The following is a 21,325-nucleotide window of genomic DNA, read 5'->3' as shown; positions in this document are numbered from 1 at the left end:
TTAGTTTTGTCCCAAGGAGGAGGGGAGACCCCCACCCCCACCCCTGTCCTTCAGTACGGGGCCGGAGTCACTGTGACCGGTCCTATTCTCTTGTTGAGTTGTTAGATTCTGGCGAAGTGTGTTGCACTTCTCAGCTGTGCCCCCCGCTTCACCTCCTTGTCCCATCTCCAGCTTTTGGGATAATGATTTTTTTCTTCTCACTTCTCCCCGTTTGCCTTTTTGCCGCGAATCCACTTGCCTCGGGAAAACAGTATTATTTAAGTGTGTGTTTAGCGCATCATCTTTCCGGGAGTGCGGTCAGATTAAAAATATTTGCTTAACTCTTCCTGAGTGACGGAGGAACAATACATAATTGAAGAAAAAAATCACATACTTATTTTCCTCACTAAATGGTTTGGCTTTAAAAAGGAGATTCTCTAGCTGTGGAAATTTTTTCGGGGGGAGCAGGGATTGAGGAGGGAAATGGGGAAAAAAAAAACTGAGGAGGAAAGTCTGGGGATAAAGAACGTAGAAGAGAGAGCCTTCTTCCCTTCTGTTAATTAGCCTGATAGAAGTTGGGGTTGTAATTATAGTTTTATTTTGAACAGTGGGTGTTGAATTGAGAGTAAGGAAGGAGGTCTTCGTCTTTGAACAAGATTACCTATTAAAGAGGTACCCTAAAATCTTTTCCGGTGGGTGTCGGAAAAGCTGAGCTGGGAAAATTGTTTAATATATTGGAGTATCAAAGCCACAGCTTAGAAGAGATGTAGAAAAAGGAAAGCTGTTAGAAGAGCTGTGAAGACATAAAGGGGAAGTCTGGAGGTCCGGGAACACTGATTCCAGAAGAGACTTTGTACCTTTGCCTCCTTGGCTTGTGATTAAGTCCCCACAGGAGATTCCTTTTAGCATTGTGCCATACTTGGTGTTAGTGCTCTTGTTCACCGTGGCAAATTAGACCTAGTTGAGGTCTATTCAGTTGAAGATAATCGCTAGTTTAATAGTAAGACCATTTTTGAGTACTGAAAAGCATTATGACTGAGAATAGATATTACTGTTAAACTTAATTCAAAAGTGACTTTAGATAGCTACCAAGCATATATATATATATATTGAGATATTTCTACAAGTAATTTAACCTGAATATTCTGAAGCATTTCTTTTCTTATGAAAATCTGTTTTGCGTGCATGTTGCTTGCAGTTTTTCTTGGCAAGCAATGTATTTTAATGTTTTCATCCATAGGTTTCACAACTTTTTCTGTTTCATGGAACATGAAAGTTGATGTGCTTGTATTTAGGAGTTAGAAACTAACTTTAAGTAATTAGCTGTGTATTAAGCATCTGATTCTTTGTTTCTCCCTTCTGTCATGAATGGTTCTAAAATTTTCTGTTGAAGATTGTTGCATCAGTTCCATGTCCAGGAATCTTTCTTTAATCTAGCAGAATGTTTTTGCACTTGTAAGCACATTCAATAAGTGAACTTAACACCTAAAGAGGGTGTTGAATTTCCCAAGAGTTCAGAGTTATCAGAGCATCAGACCAAACTTTTCAGAGCAGCAGTGCAAAGCACTTTTTTTTAATGCTTTTGTTACTTACTTTGATAATAAAAATTATCCATTTTATTATATTTCCCATGTTTCAAGAATAAATTAAGGCAGGTACATGATAAAGGTGAATTAGTTTTAGTACTCTGCATTTACATAGTACATGATTTGATTTGTTGTATCTGAGTACGGCTAAAAATTAACTCTCTGAAAGATTTTGTTTTCAGAGGGCCTGCAAGGATGCCTGGCACTGCAGTGGTTTGAGGGATAGAAAAAATGATACACACAGATTATGACAGTATGGTTATAAGGGCAGCAGTAAATTCATAGTACTAAAAAGAATGTGATCACATGGGCTAGAGAAGGGGAATGAGTGCATATAAGGAAGATGATGCTCAAATTGAGTCTTAAAGGATGAATTTCTTCTGTTAATGAGGGTGGGATAGGGTGATCAGGTTCTGGGGTGCCTGGGTGGCTCAGTTGGTTAAGGTTAAGTGTCTGCCTTTCGCTCAGGTCATGATCCCAGGATCAAACCCTATGGGCTCCCTGCTCAGCAGGAAAGCTGCTGCTTCCTCTCCCTCTGCCCCTCCCCTCCACTTGTGCTGTCTCTCTCTCAAATGAATAAATAAAATTAAAAAAAAAAAAAAGTGATCAGTTTCCAGACCTTGCTGTGATACTACCAAGCAGTGAGATATATTAAGCAAGCTGCTTACTCTGGTACCCATTTTTTAATTTAGGAGTTTATATCTAAGTTAATGCTGTCCAGTAGAAATACTAAATGAGAGCCACTTATGTAAGATATTTTACCTTTTTTTTTGTTTTTGTTTTTGGTACATCTTTGAAATCTGGTGTCTATCTTACACATCTCACTTTGGACTGGGCACGTTTCAAGCACTCAATAGCTGCTTGTAGTTAGTAGCTACCATATTGAACAATGCAGATACACAGTATGAAAACTCTGCTTTTCTATCTTGGATTCCTGCTTGAAAAACAAAAGCAACTCCTATAAGAAATGTATTACCAGTAATTTATAATTTATCATTTTGATGGTATTCATACATGAATCTTTTTTTATTGGGATTATGGTTATACTTGGGAATGATATTGCTATAGGATATCTTTCAGGTTGTTCACAGGCTTAAAGTGAGACTAGAAGAAAATTTGTTTTCCCTGTTCCCTGCTGGAGTCAGAGTTTTGATGTTTTGTGCATTTATGTATATGTCGTATCCATCTTTTTGTCTGCAGTCCATTATTTACAACTGATGGATTCAAAACACAATGGGAGAGTGCACATTGACGTTTTAGGCAGCTGAAAAGATTTGTGCAATTTTAAACTATTTTATGGGTTTCTTAAGATTTTTAATTTAGCTATTTGGGTACAAAAGTGAGTAGGATTTTTCATTTTTATTTTATTTCTTTAAAGATTTTATTTATTTGTCAGATAGAGCACACGTGTGCCAGCGCGTGAGCACAAGCAGGGGGAGTGGCAGACAGAGGGAGAAGCAGGCTCCCCATGCAGGACAACATCCCAGGACCCTAGGATCATGACCTGAGCTGAAGGCAGACGCTTACCCAGTGAGCCACCCAGGTATCCTGAGAGTGGGATTTAAAAAAAAATAAGCTTACTGTCCTCACTTAAAGATGATGAATTTTAGGCTCAGGAAGATTAAGCAGCTGAATCATGATTACAGTTAGTGAACGGCAGAACTAGGTTTTGAACCCCAGTATGTTGGGGTCAAGCCCCTTGTTTTGCTTCCCTGTGCCACGCTGGCTGACTGTGTATGGGATTTTTAAACACTCTTGATTTTAATAGATTTGAAAGCAATTATTATTGGTTTAGCAGCTATGTCTCTCTCTTTTTTTTTAATCTTTACACTCAACATGGCGAGATCAAGAACTGCATGCTGTACCCACTGTGCCAGCCAGACAACCCTTGAGTAAAGAGTTTATTATTTTATTTATTTATTTATTTATTTATTTATTCATTCATTCATTCATTCATTCATTCATTTTAAAGATTGTATTTATTTGACAGAGAGAAGGAGAGCACAAGTAGGGGGAGTAGCAGGCAGAGGGAGAACTGAGCTCCCTGCTCAGAGGGAGAAGCAGACTCCCCACTGAACAGGGAGCCCAATGTGGGGCTTGACATAATGCTGGGATCATGACCTGAGCCGAAGGCATACACTTAACGACTGAGCCACCCAGGCGCCGCAAAGAGTTTAGATCTTAAACTGTTACTGTAGGAAGAAGGTGATGAGGTTTCAGGGACAGAGTTATTTCAATGCACAGGGAACAACTTGGGGAAAAACTTAGATAAGAGAAAATAAAATACAGGTTTAAGGAAGGATTTGTGAATTCTGTTTGAAAAAAATAAGGACAGGGCAGAGGTGAAGTAAGGTAAGAATCAGACCTCTGCAATAAAGAACTTAGAGGCCAGTGGTCAGAACTTTTACATTGGTGATTCAGGAAATCTTAGCATAGGCTGTGAACTTGTGGCTTGAGTAGCATGGAAAACATGGTTAAGAGAACTGAAGGAGAAGTTGGTGACTCTAAACAAGCAGCCAAGTAATTGTGAGTTCCTGTTGTGAAATGAGTAGGGGTTTGGTAAGTAATTTGACTGTGAGAAGAAAAAGGAATAGGCAGTGTTAAGAATATTGGTTAAAAAAATTTGCAGTATGGGAAATCATAATTGAAATAGGCTATTTAAAAAATATTTTCCTATAAAAACAGAAATTGGTAGTTTATCTTCAAGAAAGTATCAGTGGAGGCAGGGAGACATCAAGTATTAAAGTTCTGTTATGGGGTCTGGCTAAGTTGTCAGAGCATGTGACTCTTGATTTTGGGGTTGTGAGTTTGAGCCCCATTTTGGGTGTGGAGCCTACTTAAAAAAAAAAAAAAACTAAGTTCTGTGGAATGAAAGGGAAAAACAAAGACAAAAGCCTCTTTCAAGATAAAAGGGTAGGGAAAATGAGAGGAGACAATAGAGGGAAATCAATGCAGGTACTTTGCCTTCTGGTGAGGTGGGAAAAGAATGTGGATGTTGGAGTGATATACACAGAAAAAACACCTGTCTAATTAGGAAACCGGAAAACATTTTTTCAGATGTTTTATTTGCAGGTTAGGGAATTATGCGAAGCATGTATTTTACCCAAGATAAGCTCTGAAAGAGACCCAGTTATATTTATAAACAAAACCATAGTGCTGTGAGTATCCATAACCAAGTTGATTTATTAAATCCCTTTATATGTGTTCATAACATAATTTATTACTGTTCTGACCTCTCTTTTTAGTTTAGTTTAGTATATATCTTTTAGACTACAGTGCTGAGTTTGGAAAAGGTGGTCTTTGGCTCCAGGGAATGTAATAGCCTGGATCTCATAATGACATCTGTCAGACTGGAATTCTGCCTGTATTGAAATGTATGACATGACCCTGTAACTATTTAGAGTTTTTTTAAAAAATCAGATTTATTGAGATACAATTTACTTATAGTAAAATTCATTTGTTTTAGGTATCAGCTGTAGAAGTTGAAGATTGTGACAGCTTTTATTGCCACCACCACAATTATGATACAAAATATTTCTGTCACTCCAAAAAGTATCCTTATTCTCCTTTGTAATCAGTCTCTTTCACTTACTCTCCAGACAACTGATTTTTTTTTAATGAGTTTTTATTATATTATGTTAGTCACCATACAGTACATCCCCGGTTTCCGATGTAGGGCTCGATAATTCATTAGCAGACAACTGATTTTTTTTTTATTCCTGTAGTTTTGCCTTCCCAGAATGTCCTGTAAATTGGCATCATATGTTATATTCATCCTTTTTTTTTTTAAACAAATGTTCATCTGCAACTCAGGAAGTCATTCCTCCCCCAGTTTTTTTTTTAAGGTGGTTTTGTTTTGTTTTGTTTTGTTAGTAATATACACTCAACGTGGGGCTTGAACACACACCCCCAAGATCAAGAATCACATGCTCTTCTGATTGAGCCAACCAGGCGCTCCAACCTTTGAGTCTGACTTCTTTCACTTGGCATAATGCTTTTGAGAGTCAGTAAAACACCACATTTTGTATATCCGTTTTTTGATGGACAGTTGGGCTGCTGCTACCTTTTAGCTATTGTGAGTACTGCTGTGAGCATTAGTGTACAGTTACTCTGTTTTAATTCTTTTGGGTGTATATATCTAGGAGTGGAATTGCTGGGTCATATGGAAATTCTATGTTTAATTTATTGAGGAGACACCAAAGTGTTTTCCAAAGTGGCTGCACCATCTTACATTGCCATCAACAAAGTATGAGGGTTTCAATTTTTCCACATCCTTATCAACACTTACTTTCCATTTTTAAAATTTTAGTCATTCGAGTAGATATGAAGTGGTATCTCATTGTGGTTTTGGTTTGCATTTCCTTAAAGAATGATATTGAATATCTTCCCATGTGATTATTGGTGATAAGCTGCCTTTTTTTTTTTTTTTTTAAGATTTATTTATTTGAGAGAGACAGTGTGAAAGAGAGCACAAGCAGTGAGGAGGGGTAGAGGAGGAGGGAGAAGCACACTCCCCACTGAGCAGGGAGCACGATGTAGGGCTCCAGCTCAGGACCCCAGGATCATGACCTGAGCCGAAGGCAGATGCTTAATTGACTGAGCTATCCAGGTGCCCCAAGATTGATTTATTTATTCTAGAGAGCGAGTGAGCATAAGTGGGAGGGGCAGAGGGAGAGAGAATCTCGAGTGGACTCCATGGTGAGCAGGGAGCCTAGTGTAGGGAGGGGTGGGGGGTGGGGGGCAGGCGTGCTCAATCTCATGACCCTGAGATCACAACTTGAGCTGAAACCAGTCAGACACTCAACTGACTGCACCACTCAGGCTCCCCGATAAGCTGCCTTTTTTTAGTGGTATGAATATACTGATGGTTGTTACCATAATTGGAAAGATGTAATACATGTATGTATTATTAGATGTCTGTTGTAAACTAGTTATTATATATATTATTTTATTTAAGCCTGACAACACAGATATGATCTTTTACAGAGGAAGAAACTGAGACAAAGGGAGATTAAGTAGCTTGCTTGAGATTATGCAGTTACTAAGAGGTCTGATATTTGAGCCTCAAGTCTTGCTACTACATCATTTTCTCTTCTTTGTTATCACTGTTCTGTAAAACTACCAATTTAATGCAGTTGGTGTCATTTAAAAACAAGATTTTGTTAGCCATAGAAATTATGGAGCTTTGGGGGAAAATTCCAGAAATAATTCATGTCAGTTTTTCATTATTCCCTTTTTGGGGGTTCTCAGTTGTAACTCAGTTTTATGTTTTTCTATCTTAAGCTATGTTGGAAATGGAGGCATATACATAACATTTAGCACAAAAGCTTACTCTTATTTGTCATGTAGGAATTGGGGTAATGTCAGAGTATATTTAATGATTCACGTGAGATGAATGGACAATAAAGTAGTTCAGAGTTCAGTAATTATCTTCACAAAGCAGTACTACTGTTGGGATTTCGAGTTAGATTGAAAACTGCTTTGTCAGTAAAATGTCTTTTCAACAGCAATCTCTTGATGTAACTGTATTCCCCCTTCCTTGTCCCCCTCCCAAACAGTGATACATATGTGCAGATATAGAATGCATTCTTGGTGAATGCCCTGTTGTGAATCTTTATGTTTAGAATGTTGCTCCTAAGAGCTGAAGGTAGTATAATGACTATCAGGGAGAATCAAGCCCTTTATTAATTGCTTGTAGTACTTGGGCAAAGCATAATTATAAAGTGTGGTATGGAGGTTAAAGAATGTGGGAGCTGGCTAGGCTTATCCATCTTTAAACTTGTGAAGTTTAGGAAGGCTCTTGGCTTTTCCTGTGACTCACCTCTTATGTCCAGGTTATTACTCCAATTTCATCTTTTTCCTGACTATACCATTAAAAATAGTATCCCCTCCCCACAACTAAATCATTTTTATCACGTCACTGTTTATCACGTCACTGCCTTTTTTTTTTTTCCTATCACACATAGTAATTGAATATACTAGTGTTTTTCTCCTTGGAAATCTATTGTTTAATTATAGAAAGTTCTTGTTGATAGATGTAGATTTTAGAATTTTTTTGAGAATATTTTTTATTTTTGCTAATTGAGTTTGGTGATTTCGCTTATTAATTTTTTGAAGGTTTTTTAATTGATTTATTTGAGAGAAAGAGTGAGCATGAGAGGGGGAGGGCGAGAGGGGGCGAAGGAGAAGCAGACTCCCTGCTGAGTGGGGAGCCCAATGTGGGGCTCGATCAGAGGACCCCGAGATCATGACCTGAGCTGAAGGCAGACTGCTTAACCAACTGAGCCACCCAAGTACCCCACTTATTATTAATTTTTATCAGAAAACATTCCAACCAAAAAAAAGAAAAAAGTTTCACTAAAAATCCAGAGTAAAATTAGGCTTAATTTTTAAAAATTTTGTTCATTAGCCAGCATGTTAGACCATTTGAAATTGTCCCACAGGCATGCCAATTTATCTTTCTCCTTTTTTTCTGTCATAGTTTGTATGTTTCCTATTGATTTGTCTTCAAGTTTACCAGTCTTTTCTAATGCTGTTCAGTCCATCTAATTCTTCGTTTCTGATTTATTTTTCTAGTATTTCTGTTTGATTCTTTTTTCTGGTTTGTTGCATTCAGCTGAAACTGCCACCCCCCTCCTTCATTTTTTCTGCTTAAATCATTTAGTGCTTTCATCCTAATTAGTAATTTCATTCTAAGTTCCTGTTTGATAATTCCAACATTTGGGCCATTGCTGTATCTGCTTATTTCTTTGACCAGGGGTCACATTTTCTTTCTTTTTAAGATTTTATTTATTTATTTGATTTATTTGACAGAGCACAAGCAGGGGGAGCCTCAGGCCGAGGGAGAGGGAGGAGCAGGCTCCCCCCTGAGCAGAGAGCCCTACGTGGGGCTCATGACTTGAGCCGAAGGCAGACACTTAACCCACTGAGCCACCCAGGCGCCCTGGGTCACGTTTTCTTTGTCTCATAATCTTCAATTATATATTAGCACTTAAGTGTACCTTATTCTGTCAGGCCACTAAACTGAGAAAGTCTGATGTATAAGTAAAATGGGTCTGTGCTTTGTTGCAACTTTAATTTGATTCAGTTCACTAGTGGGTTGAAGTACTTTGGGTGGCTGTGATGACTTTTCTTTAGAGGGATTTGGGATCTGAACACTGACTTGATTCTAGAGATTTGTTTTGCAGCCTAGCTGCTAGCTTTTTTTGTTTGTTTGCTTGTTTTTCTTTTTTTGGGTTGCTGGGAAGTCCCTTTGTTCTCTACTTTCTTTGTTCTTGGGTTTCTGTGTCTCCTGGGAGATCTTTGCCTTGCTGCCCTTAGCCCAGCCTCTGGCGGGCACCTGTCTTTCATAAAGGCCTAGAATGCTTTGGAGGGCTTTTTTCTCAGCTCTCCTCACCCATCTCCAGCCCCTGGTAGCTAAAAGCTTGGAGTGCCTCAGGTGGATTTCTCCCCGCTCACTTGCCCAGCCCTCTGGAGGGTGACTACCTTATACTTCAGGGAGGCCCACATACTTCAAGGGAGATCTCTTTCAGCTCTTCTGCCCTGTTTCCAGCTTTCAGTGTGCTACCTCTGCAGTTAGTGAAGACCTGAGGGAAAGAGTTGGTGGATGGGTACAGACTTGTTCCATGCCTGGGACTCTTTATAATTCTTAATCCAGGGCTTTAGACCCCTCAGATTTACCTCCACCACGCCTCAGAATTCTGATCTGTCATGGTAGCCTACGCGTGGCTGTTAAAAGTGTTTATCAAAAGTCTAATGTGTGTTTCCTCTTTCCTGTCACAGTGCATTCTTCTGCTTTTCTGTACCAGGGATGAGAATAACAATGGACCTGCCTCTCCTATGAGAAGTTTATCACTTTTGGGAATTTAACTCATTAGGGTTTGTTTTTGTTTTTTTTTTTACGATTTTATCTATTTGAGAGAGCGAGAGCACAAGTAGGGGAGAGGGGCAGAGGGAGAGGGAGAAGCAGGACCCTCACTGAGCAGGGAGCCCGACACAGGGCTCAAACTTAGGACTCTGAGATCATGACCTGAGCCCAAGGCAGATGCTTAACCGACTGAGCCACCCAGGCGTCCCTTGGTTAGGGCTTTTAATGTGTGTCCTCTGTTTTCTGATGTCTCTTAAAAGTATTTTTTTAAGCTTATTTAGCTTGCTTTTCATTATTGAAGTAAGACAGTCTCTTGCCACTTTGTATATCCTAATAACAGGAAAATCCCTTTGTTATGTATTTATTACCTTTGTTTTAAAATAGTAAAGCTTACAAATGATGAAGTATTTAAAACTCTACCAAACTTTAGTTAGTGAAAATCTGCTTTCCACCATTGGCTCCCCCCAGTCCTCCATTTTTAGTTATTGACCTAGTAGTTCCTTACCTTTATCATCTGTGTTTTTTAAAGTAAGATGTTTTCTCCTTTTCAAGACAGACCCTTCATCTATGCTTCTGATTCATATCCAACTGTACTCAATATCTAAGCTAGTGTGAATCTCCAGTCTTATGTATCTTTCAGTCTTTGTACCCTGAATTACTGTCTTCAATCTACTCTATGTTGAAGGCCTTTTTAAACCATTTTAAACAGCCATTCCTGACACCTCTTAGTTCTCTTTACTGTCAATGAATTGAAAGAATAATATGCCTTTGCTACTTGTAATTCCTTACTTTTTCAGTTTTCTGCACTTCTCCAAATTGTTCTCTTTGAAAAATCACTACTGAGGGTCTGTGGGATGGGGAAATGAGGAGGGACTGCTAATGGTAAAGGGTTTCTTTTGGGGTGATGAGCATGTCGGTAGTGGTGATTGTTGCACAATTCTGAATATATGAAAACAACTGAATTGTATGCTTTAAATGGGTGAATTTTATGTTAATTATATGTTGATGTAACTATTATTAAAATAATCACAAAGAAGCTCGTAGATTTCAAGGTTTTTTTTCTTTTTCAACCTTTATCCTGTGTCACCTCTCTGTAGTTTCTGGCACTACTAACTGTGTCCTTCTTAGGACACTGAATTCCCTTATTTCTCTGATACCAGTCTTCACATGTTATTTTCCTCTGACCTTTTGTTTCCTGCTTAGGTATTAGTGCCCCTTATGATTTCCTTCTTGTCTCTTTTTTTTCATTTCACTTTACCCTTTCTCCCAGGGCAATTGAAACTACTTTCATGACTTCAGGTCTTCAGTTTTATATGGGTAACACCTCAAGATTCATCTCTAGCAAAATTGCTCTGTTGAGCCCAAGGCCCATATCTCTACCAACAAGCAGACATGAACTATATTTTCCACAAGTACTTCAAAGTAGTCATGTGTTTTGGTCTGACTAGAAAGGACCATGTTGGCTCTGAAGAACAATTCTGAGAGTAATACGTGTAATTTTATTCACTTAGAGAAAGAAGTTAATGGTTTTAATTTGGCACATTTAAGATGACTTCTAGATACTTTAAATGAAAATGAATGCAACAAGAGTAGATTAAAAATCTGTGGTATCAGGGCACCTGGGTGGCTCAGTCGTTAAGCAGCTGCCTTCCACTCAGGTCATGATCCCAGCGTTCTAGGTTCGAGCCACTCATCGGGCTCCCTGCTCAGCGGGAAACCTGTTCTCCCTCTCCCACTCCCCCTGCTTATGTTCCCTCTCTCGCTGCCTCTCTCTCTGTCAAATAAATAAATAAATAAAATCTTAAAAAAAAATCTATGGTATCTCTTAGTTTAAAATACTCATTTTGTGTAAGATACTTTTATGTAATTTTAAGTATCTTACAGAATACCAGAGGCACTCTACAATAAAGAATTGCTTCCTAATCTGGTCCATATTAGATTAAATTTCATTTATTTGTTAACAAACATTTGAATGAAAGCTGGCTTGTTCTAGGATTGTTGTAGGTGCTGGGGGTATAGGAGTGAGCCTAACATAAATCCCAGCTTCGTGAAATTTATAGTCTAGAGGGGGAAAGCTAGACAATAAAATACATAAGTAAAATCTGTAGTACACTGGGTGGTACTAAATGCTAAGGAAAAAGTAAGTAAAGTGCATAGACAGAGTGGAGTTAGAGAAAGTTGCAGTTTTAGCTTGATTATTAGGAAGGACTTTACTCAAATGTCACCTTCTCAGTGAATACTTGGAAGGTGAGAGAGTGTGCCATTCAGCTATCCAGGGGAAGAGCAGTCCAGAGGGAACAGAAGAGCAAAGGCTCTGAGTGAGAAGTATAATGTGTTTGAGGGACAACAGAGAGGCTAGTTGGACAGTAGCGGAGAGGAGAGTTATAGGAGAGAAGTAATATCTGGGGGACCAGATATTAGAGTGCCTGGTGGACTGTTGTAAGGATTTTACCTTTTTTTCTGAGATAGGAACTGTTGAGAGTTCTGAGTGGAGGGGTAAGAAGATCTAAGATCTGGCCTCTGTATTGAGAGTAGTCTGAAGGTAGAGGGTGGAGGGTTGGCAGAAACATATTGGGGAGCTAGTCCAATAATCCAGGCAAGAGATGATGGTTGGTCTAGGATGGTAGCGGGAATATAAAGAAAAAATGCTCAGATTCAAGAAATATTTGAAGGTGGAGCCTCTAAGATTTTATGTACATATCAATAATTATCTACCATCAAACACTGCTGCGTTCCTGACAAGCTATAATTGAATTAGGATTTTTCTAATTCAATTCAAATAAAGTAAATTTGTTGGATATAACATACAGTGGTGAGTGTGCAGTCATCTCTCTCGCTGATGGGAGTGTCTATTTTTAAATGTTGTACTTTTATTTTAAAATACAATGAACTTTTTTTTTTAAACATAAATCATGTTATGTGCAATGTCCATTAAGTGATTCACAGATGGTGAAAATTTGGGAAACCATAATTTGTTTTGTTGTTTTCTTTTGCAGTCTTCATTACCCTTTCTCCATATCCCTTAATGAATAAGAGTAGTGTCCTTAATTTAGCCTAAAGTTTGGCAAATGAAAAGGGATAATATTGCTCTTATTTGTATTTTTTATGACATTATTAAAAAGTTGAGCTTCTTGTGTTCAAATTTGCCACATGTGAATTTTAAATAACCCAATATACTCTTAATTACAGGTGGTGGTAATTTTCACATACCATGTATAATATGATATGAAAATATTTAAACTATTTAAATTTAAAATATGTGGGGAGTGGATTCTTTTTTTTATTATGAAATAACCCACAGAAAAGTACATAAAGCATATATGATTCTTTAACAAGTAATTGTGAAATAAACGCTTGTGTAACCGGTCAGTAGGTCATGAACTAGAACATTGCTTGTATTCCAGAAGTCCCCAGTGTACTAATCATTGGTCATGTATCTCTGCCTCCCTCGGTGAGTAACCACCATCCTAACTTCTGAGAATCTTTTCCTTTTCTTCACAGTTTTACCATTATGTAAGCATTCTTAAACAGTATAGTTTTTCATGTTTTTGAACTTTATGTGAATGGAATCATTGTATGTATTTTTGCGTGTCCATGTGCTTGTCATGTTTCTGCGTTTTACTCATTTTTTCTTATAGTTCTAGTTTGTTCATTGGCATTACTGTATAGAATTCCACTGAATGAACCATGATGTAATAAAAAATAAATATTTGGTCTTTGTGTCTGGTTCCTGTCATGCAACTCCTAAAGCCCTTGGAATTTCTAGAGTTTCTTTTTGTATGCTAATGAGATTAATAGTGTCAGAGGTCCGTAGATAGTTTCAGGATGGGGCTGGTCGCCAGAAAGACTGAGGCATGTTTAGAGGATTGGAACTTTCAGTTTCACCCCCCTGGCCTTTGGAGATGAGAGAGGAACTGGAAATTGTGAGCTAATGACCACTTCCAGGTTAGTTCTTACTCAGGGCTATTGTGGGCAATGTTACTTGAAGGTTCTTATGATTATCTTTCTTTTTAATTTGTAGAAGTTACTTATCTGGGATTTGAGTCCTTTGGTTATTGTTAAGGACGTCTTCCTTTCTGTGGCTTGTTTTTAATCCTCTTTGGTGTCTTTTGATAAATAAAGGTTGTGGATTATAGTCTAATTTATTTTTCTCTTATGGTTAGTGCTTTCTGTCTTGTTTAAGAAATTTTTCCCTTCTCTGATTCTAGTGTTTCGTTTCACAGTTAGACATTTGGTTTGCCTTGAGTTGATTTTTGCTTAAGGAGTGAAGTAGGAATCTATTTCATATTCCTTTCATTTGTTCTAGCTTTATTAATTGAAAAGACAATTCTTTCCCTGTGCTCTGATATGCCACTTGTCTTCAATAGGTGTCTGTGTGTGTGTTTGTTTTTGAAGTCTTAGCCTGTTCTTTATTAGATTTACCTCTTCTTGCATAAATACCATATTATCTTAAATAAAATTAGTTTTATAGGGGCGCCTGGGTGGCACAGCGGTTAAGCGTCTGCCTTCGGCTCAGGGCGTGATCCCGGCGATCCGGGATCGAGCCCCACATCAGGCTCCTCCTCCGCTATGAGCCTGCTTCTTCCTCTCCCACTCCCCCTGCTTGTGTTCCCTCTCTCGCTGGCTGTCTCTATCTCTGTCGAATGAATAAATAAAATCTTTAAAAAAAAAAAAATTAGTTTTATAATAAGTGTTTGTTGGGTAGAGCACATCTTCCCACCTTGTTCTTTTCCAGGAGGGTTTTGGCTATTTTGGCCCTTTTGTTTCCTGAATAAATTTTAGAATCACCTTGTCAAATTTTATTTTAAAAGCTGGGATTTTGATTGGGATTTGATCAAGCCTATAGATCAATTTCTTTTTTTTTTTTTTCCTTTTTTAGATTTTATCTATTTATTTGACAGAGCGAGAGAGCACAAGCAGGGGGAGCAGTAGAGAAGGAGAGGGAGAAGCAGGCTTGCTGCCCAATAGGGATCCCCATGTGGGGCTTGATCCCAGGGACCTGAACCAAAGGCAGATGCTTAACCATCTGAGCCACCCAGGCACCCCAAGCCTGTAGATCTATTTTGATTGGGATTTCGTCAAGCCTGTAGATCTATTTCAGGAGAAGTGGCATCTTCATAAAATTAAGTTTTCAAGTTTGTAAACATGGAAAAATATCCCTTACATTCAGATATTGCTAGAATTTGTCAGTAAAGTTTTATAATTTCCCCCACAACTTCTTGTTACATGTATTGCTAGTTAGTGGGTTTTGTGTGTGTTACTGTAAATAGTATCGTTTTGAAAACTGCCCTTTCTAACCATTTGTTGTGGGTATAGAAATACAATTGATTTTTAGTATATTAGTATTATTTCCAATAATCTTTCTAAAATCTAGCATTGCTATTATCTACATATTCTTTGGAATTTTTACTTTATCTGCAAATAATATTTTGTTTCTTTCTATTTGATCCTAAATTTTCCTTTTCTGTGCTGCCTAGGAGCCTATAAAGTGTTGAATAGAAGTGATTGTGGGCATCCTGGTTTTTGTTCATGATCAAAGGGGGAAGCTTTCAAGGTTTTATCATTAGGTATGATTTTTGTTGCTACTCATGGTCAAATAAGGAACTTCCCTTCTGTTTGTAGTTGCTTAAGAATATCTATTGAGATGAACATATGCTTTTTCTATTTTAATTCTTTATTAATGTGGTAAATTGCATTTTGTATTTACAGCTAAGTTTGGTTTGCTATTTTGTTTAGGACTTTTTGTATTTTGTATTTCAGAGTAAGATTGGTTTGCAGTTTTGTCATCCTTGCCTGGTTTTGTTATCAGTTATAGCAGTCTCATAAAAAGTTTGGGGAGCATACCTTCTTGTCAGTTCTCTGGAAGAGTTTGTGAAAGGTTATTGTTTCTTCCTTATATAAAGCAGTGAAGCCATCTGACCCTACAGTTTTCTTGAAAATATTTTTGACTGCTAATTCAATTTCTTTAGTGGTTATAAGATTATTCAACTTCAGTCATTTTTAGTAAGTCACTGTCTTCTAGGAATTGGTGTACATTTTAAAATTTATTTCCTTAAACTTGTTAATATCCTAATTATCTTTCTAATGCCTGCTACATCTGTTGGATGTCCCTTTTTTATTCTCAATATTCTTTATTCCTGTCTTATTTTTTCTTGATCAGCATCACCAGATATCTTACTGGTGGTAAAGGACCAAATTTCGGCTTTTTAAGTCTTCTCTGTTGTATGTTTCCTGTGCCACTAGTTTCTCTCTAGTCTTTATTCCCTTTGTTCTGCTTTTATTTTGCTGTAATTTTTTTGATTTCATGAGATGGTTGCTTATTTCATTTTTCAACCTTTCCACTTTTCTAGCATCATTTAAAACTAAATTTTTGCTTATCTACTTACTGTTCTATGTATCCAACAAGTTTTGGTATGATGAGTATTTTTTCTCTTTGTGTGTGTGTTATCTATCTGGTATACAATTAGGTTTAGTATAACTTTTTTTTTTTTTTAATTCATTTGAGGGAAAGAGATCATGCGTGGGGGTGGGCAGTGGCAGAAGCAGATCCCCCGCTAAGAAGGGAGCCTAATGCCTCCATGCTGTGATCTGGGCTCCATCCTAGGAACCAGGGATCATGACCTGAGCCAGCTGAAGGCAGACGCTTAACCTAATGAGCCACCCAGGCGGCCAAAGTTTATTTTTTTAATTGATACTTTTAATGGTTAATTTTTTTTTATTTATTTAAGTGATCTCTACACCCAGTCTGTTTCTCCGTTTCAGGACCATGAGATGAAGAGCTACACGCTCTTCTGACTTAGCCAGCCAGGCACCCCTAATGGTTAAGTTATTTTTATTTTGCTTTTCAGCATCTAGTATACACCCAATAATAAACATTTATTGAAGATATGAATAAATTATGTGGTGCTTGTTTACCAAAAAGAAGTTTTTTTAAAAAACATACGCATTTGAATACACTCTCCTGGCTTTGAATCATATTCAACTAAGAATTCCACAGGTTATTTTGGCTTTATGATTCTTTTTTTTTTCTCCCTACACTTAAATAGTTAATCTTTTTCTAATTTGTAATCCTGTTTGGTTGATTGTAAACACATTTATCTGTGAAATGCTAACAGTTTGCTAATTGTAGGACAATTAGAAATTGTATACTTTAAAAATACAAAATTTATCAAGAATGGTGAGACAGACCTTAGTTAAAAGGCTATATGTAATCTAGGGGACTTAAAATTTTTCTTCCCCTGAAAAATTAATAGATATTGGAGGTATTTTATCGACTTGAGGGAAGGGATGACTTCCCTTTGGGAAGAAAAGTTTTTCCTTATCATCCAGAAATTAATGATGCTTGTTCACCATGCCTTTTGTTCCTTTCCTTATAAATTCTAACCGTAAGTTGTCCACTAGCTACCTTTGGCTTTTGAAGCACTTGAAATATGGTGAGTCTAAGTTGAAATGTGTAACTGTAAAATATACACCGTGTTTTGAAGACTTAATACAGAAAAAGAAGGTAAAATGTCCCATCTGTATTTTGATATTATTGATTACTTATTGAAGTGAGAGTATTTTGAATATATTAGATTACATAAAGTAATAATTTCATCTATTTCTTCCCATTAATGTAGTTGTAAAAATTTTTAAATTCAGTATGGCTTGCATTCCGTTCCTATTGAATAGTGCTAACCTAATGTCACTTCAACAAACACCTGGACATTCTTCCATTTTATCTTTTTGACAAAGTTGCATAGTGCCTAATACCAAAGTACTTGGTTACTTTTGTCAGAGTAATTTTTTCCCTATGTGAATCATAGAGATAGGAGAATGTTATCTTGTCTACTAGAGTTTTTCCTTTTAGAACAGATGAACCTCCTCTCCTATTTTTATTTTATTTAAGAATTTTATTTAAGTAATCTCTACATCCACCATGGGGCTCAAAGTCACAAAACCCTGAGATCAAGAGTCGCACGCTCCACTGACTAAGCCAGCCAGGCACCCCCTCCTCTCCTATTTTTAGTTTTCTGTTGCCATCTCTCTCCTAGTTTCCAAGATAGTTTTTTCTGCCACCACTTGTTTATCCTAAATTCAGCCACGTGATTTTTCAGTTTTAGTTGACTTATTAATAAGTAATCTCTTTTAGTCTGTTTTGTTTGTTGCAGAATTTGAGCTTCTCTTTGATAAAAAAGAATAGTGTCTTAACTTCCCTAGTCATTGAGGCATTCATTTAACAACTACAGTAGAGTAGAAGAGGAGGATGAATAAAATAAGAATTCTTGCCCTCGATGAAATGGTAAATTTGCAAGTCTTGTGGTGGTAATAAACTAATAAATTGGCACATGTTATAACTAAATAGCATTAATTGCTCTATGATAGAATTAAAACAATAAAATTTATTAATGCAGAACGAGGTAACTAACTTTGAGGAAGAAAGTTGGTATTTATAAAGGATAAGGTATGTTTAGACACTTATTTCAGATAACTGTTAACATAAAAATATAGTGAATTAGCAGTGCCTGTATTTGAGTTCTCTCACCACTTGTTAGCTACTGTGAACTTGGGCAGATTATATAATTTGTATGAAGTTTTTTCATTTGTATACTAGAGATAATAGCAGCTACTTAATATAATTTATGAGGATTAAATTAGTTAATACATTGCTTTAAGCAGTGTTTGGCATTTGGTGTCTACATATCTCTAGCATACAATGTAGATAGGTGTATGCCTATAGATGTATGTATAGATAGAGATATGTAGTTACTACAATTTAATATTTTCCACGGTTACTGTAGTGTTAATAATTTAATTTTTAATGGTGGCATAGTGTTCAGTTCCATAGGGGTGCCATTATTTAATTTTCTTTGAGATTCATTTTCATTTTAGATGAGAAATATTTGCATTGTTGAACTCAAATCATTATTTCTCTATTTTTTTTTTATCTTGAATTTTAATATCAGAAAGTATTTAGATGGGTAGCAGGACTGGCTTTTTTTTCCCTCCCCTGAGATTTAAATTTAAATTGTAAATGAATGTCTACCACAGAAGAAGCCAAGAGCTTCTAAATTAATTCTTTTGGGTCTGCAAATGGTATCCCAAAGTTTGAATAGTTTAATTGCCCTCTTTTGAAGAATTTAAAGTAGCTACAGCATTGTAATCATCACTGGGTTACTCTATGTTGGGGAATTTTGGCAGATGGCATACAATCGTCATTCAGAAACCGGTTATATTGTCTTTTCCAGCTAGAATTAGGAGAACATTAGCATTGAAGTTGGCATTTTGAATTAGCATGTGCAAAATTGTTTCCTGCTAAATGTTTGTCATCAAATGTTTTATTTTAAAAAATTAATGGAGCATGTCAGTGTAGCAGCCTCAGAAAAATAGCTGAAGCACTAGGTTACTTTTGGACAACTTTTTAGGTCCTTTATTACCATTTGAGTATACATGCATGATAATCTTTTGGAAAGCTAAAATACGGTATTTCAACTGTTAACAGAGATTTCACTCTTACTACCTTCGAGCTGAATTTACTTTAGCATATACTGCTTTGGGTTGATACTGGGGATGGAGCAAGCATATGAACTGATGATCTGAAAAAATGTCACATTCACTGTTAAAATATTTTTCAAACTATTTTATACCGTGTCAGTAAATAAGAGGTAACAGTAATTTGAAATATTCAGAATAAGTGTGTTCTCTATTGAATAAACTGTATCTCAAACTCACTTAAAAAATCCAGATTCCCTAGGGATTCCTGGGTGGCTTAGTCGGTTAAGTGGCTGCCTTTGGCTCATGTCATGATCCCTGGGTCCTGGGATAGAGTCCCACATTGGGCTCCTTGCTGAGCAGGCAGCCTGCTTCTCCCTCTGCCTGCCCTGCCTGCCACTCCCCCTGTTGTGCTCTTTCTTTCTCTCTCTCTGACAAATAAATACAATCTTAAAAAAAAAATCCAGCTTCCCTCCTTCAGAACAATGTCGTATCATTACCAAATATAGTAGCCAGGAAAATGGTTAAATAAATTGGCAGTATGCTTATGGAAGATGAATTGCAGTTCAGTACCTTCTTCCCTTTGCAAAATGTTTTGTTCTAATCCATCTGATTTTGTGAAAAATAGACCATGTTGTGGTGTTCAGTAATAGGCAGTTAAGCTTAATTTCTCCCATCATATATTCCAGTCATGTACTATCTGAAATCTCTTCTTCCAAGCAGTCTGATAGTTCTTATTCCCTTCTTTAAAACACATTCATTAAATTAAGCTCCATATTTATTAAGGTGGTTGCTTCGAAACGTAGGGAGGAAAGAAACAGTAGGTTTCTGCACTTAAGAAGCTTATACTAGTCTATTGGGTAGACATACAGGTTACAGATTCTGTGTTAAGAGGTTTTTAGGGGTGCCTGGGTCGCTCAGCCATTAAACGTCTGCCTTCGGCTCAGGTCATGATCCCAGGGTCCTGGGATCGAGCCCCACATTGGGCTCCCTGCTCAGCAGGAAGCCTGCTTCTCCCTCTCACATTCCCCTTGCTTGTGTTTCCTCACTTGCTGTCTCTCTGTCAAATAAATAAAATCTTAAAAAAAAAAGTGGTTTTTAGTTATTATGGGAGAAGGTAATTTTAAACCAGCTTAAGCAAAGAGGAATTTATTGGCATACGTAAATGAAAAGACTGGCCTTGGACATGGGTTGGATCCAGACACTTAATGTAATATCCAGAATCTATTTCATTTTTTTTTTTATCATAGCTCTGCTCTCTCTGGCTTGAATCCGTTCTTGGGCAGCATCTCCTTCAGTGAGTGGTGGCAAAGATGCCACAGCAATGCCAGGCTTATATCCCATAAGTTTAACAGCTTTAATGATAGGCTTCCTTTCCAAATAGTTTCAGAAGTCTTCGGATTAACTCTAATTGCCCAGACTTGGATCCCCTGGTGTGGTTGGGGGTGGGAGGGTAGGGAGTAAGGATGTTTCAGCCCTATTTAAACTAGATGGAACAAAAGGGAGGTGACGAGGTTCCAAAAAGGAAGTTACATATTCTACCAGAAGAAGGGATACTGATGGGGCAAAAACAGCATAGAGTCTATGAAAAATAAAAGTTTTATTTGAGCTAAAAAGATAGTTTCTAATAGGAGCTGCTTAAGAAAAGCTTCAGACAGGTGGCTGTATTTGAATTGGGCCCTGAAGGAAAATTATAATTTTTCCAAGACAGAATGAGTAAAGAAAGGACTTTCTGGGTCACTCATTTGAGAAGTTTGGCAGTGAAAGGAGAATATTAAAATGGAAGCTACAGGAGTCTAAAGAGGAATATTAAGATTTTTTTCCACCTCAGTATGTAGAAAAGTTGAGCATTTTTATGGCAGAGGAGCAGAAGCGAGTAAGAGAGAAAATAATGCAGAGGAGGCAATCACTGATAAAGAAGTAAGGGAATTCAGTGGGATTAAGGATATAAGTAGAAGGGGGCAGATTTAGGAAGGAAAAGGGAACTGTTCATTCTCTGAGGACACTTGAAGGTGGTAGTGGTGGCTGTGGAAGTTAAAACAGAAATTTGCTGTTAAATTGGTTAGTGGCTTCAGTTTTGCTTTCTAAAAGTAAGAAGAAAAGGTTGAGCACTTATTTATTGCTATGTAACAAACCATTTCAAAATGATTTTCTGGGTTAGCAGTTTGGCTTGAACTCAGGCTAGGTGGTATCTTCTGATCTTGCCTTGGGTGACTGATGTGGATGTGGTCATTTGGACTGTGGATGAATGGTCCGAGGTGGTGGCTTCACTCGTATTTGGTGGTTGGTGATGACTGTCGGCTGGACCTTTTTCTACTAGTGCGCTCTTATCCTCTATAAGTATTCACATGGCAGTGGCTGCCCTCAGAAAAGGAAGAGCTGAAGCAGTCAGGCTCTTCTGAACTTAGAACTCCCATAGTGT

At 37.4% G+C, this 21,325-nt stretch overlaps 1 protein-coding gene across 2 annotated transcripts in view; it reads left to right on the top strand.

Moving 5' to 3' along the window:
- PIK3C2A (phosphatidylinositol-4-phosphate 3-kinase catalytic subunit type 2 alpha) overlaps positions 1–21,325 on the top strand; it is a 167,616-nt gene that overhangs the window by 70,862 nt on the left and 75,429 nt on the right. The window lies entirely within an intron of this gene.

The sequence above is a fragment of the Ursus arctos genome, unplaced genomic scaffold, assembly GCF_023065955.2.
Source record: "Ursus arctos isolate Adak ecotype North America unplaced genomic scaffold, UrsArc2.0 scaffold_23, whole genome shotgun sequence".
NCBI classification, from domain to species: Eukaryota; Metazoa; Chordata; class Mammalia; order Carnivora; family Ursidae; genus Ursus; species Ursus arctos.
Note: the sequence above shows the minus strand (reverse complement) of the source record. Positions and strands in the feature narration are given on the sequence as shown.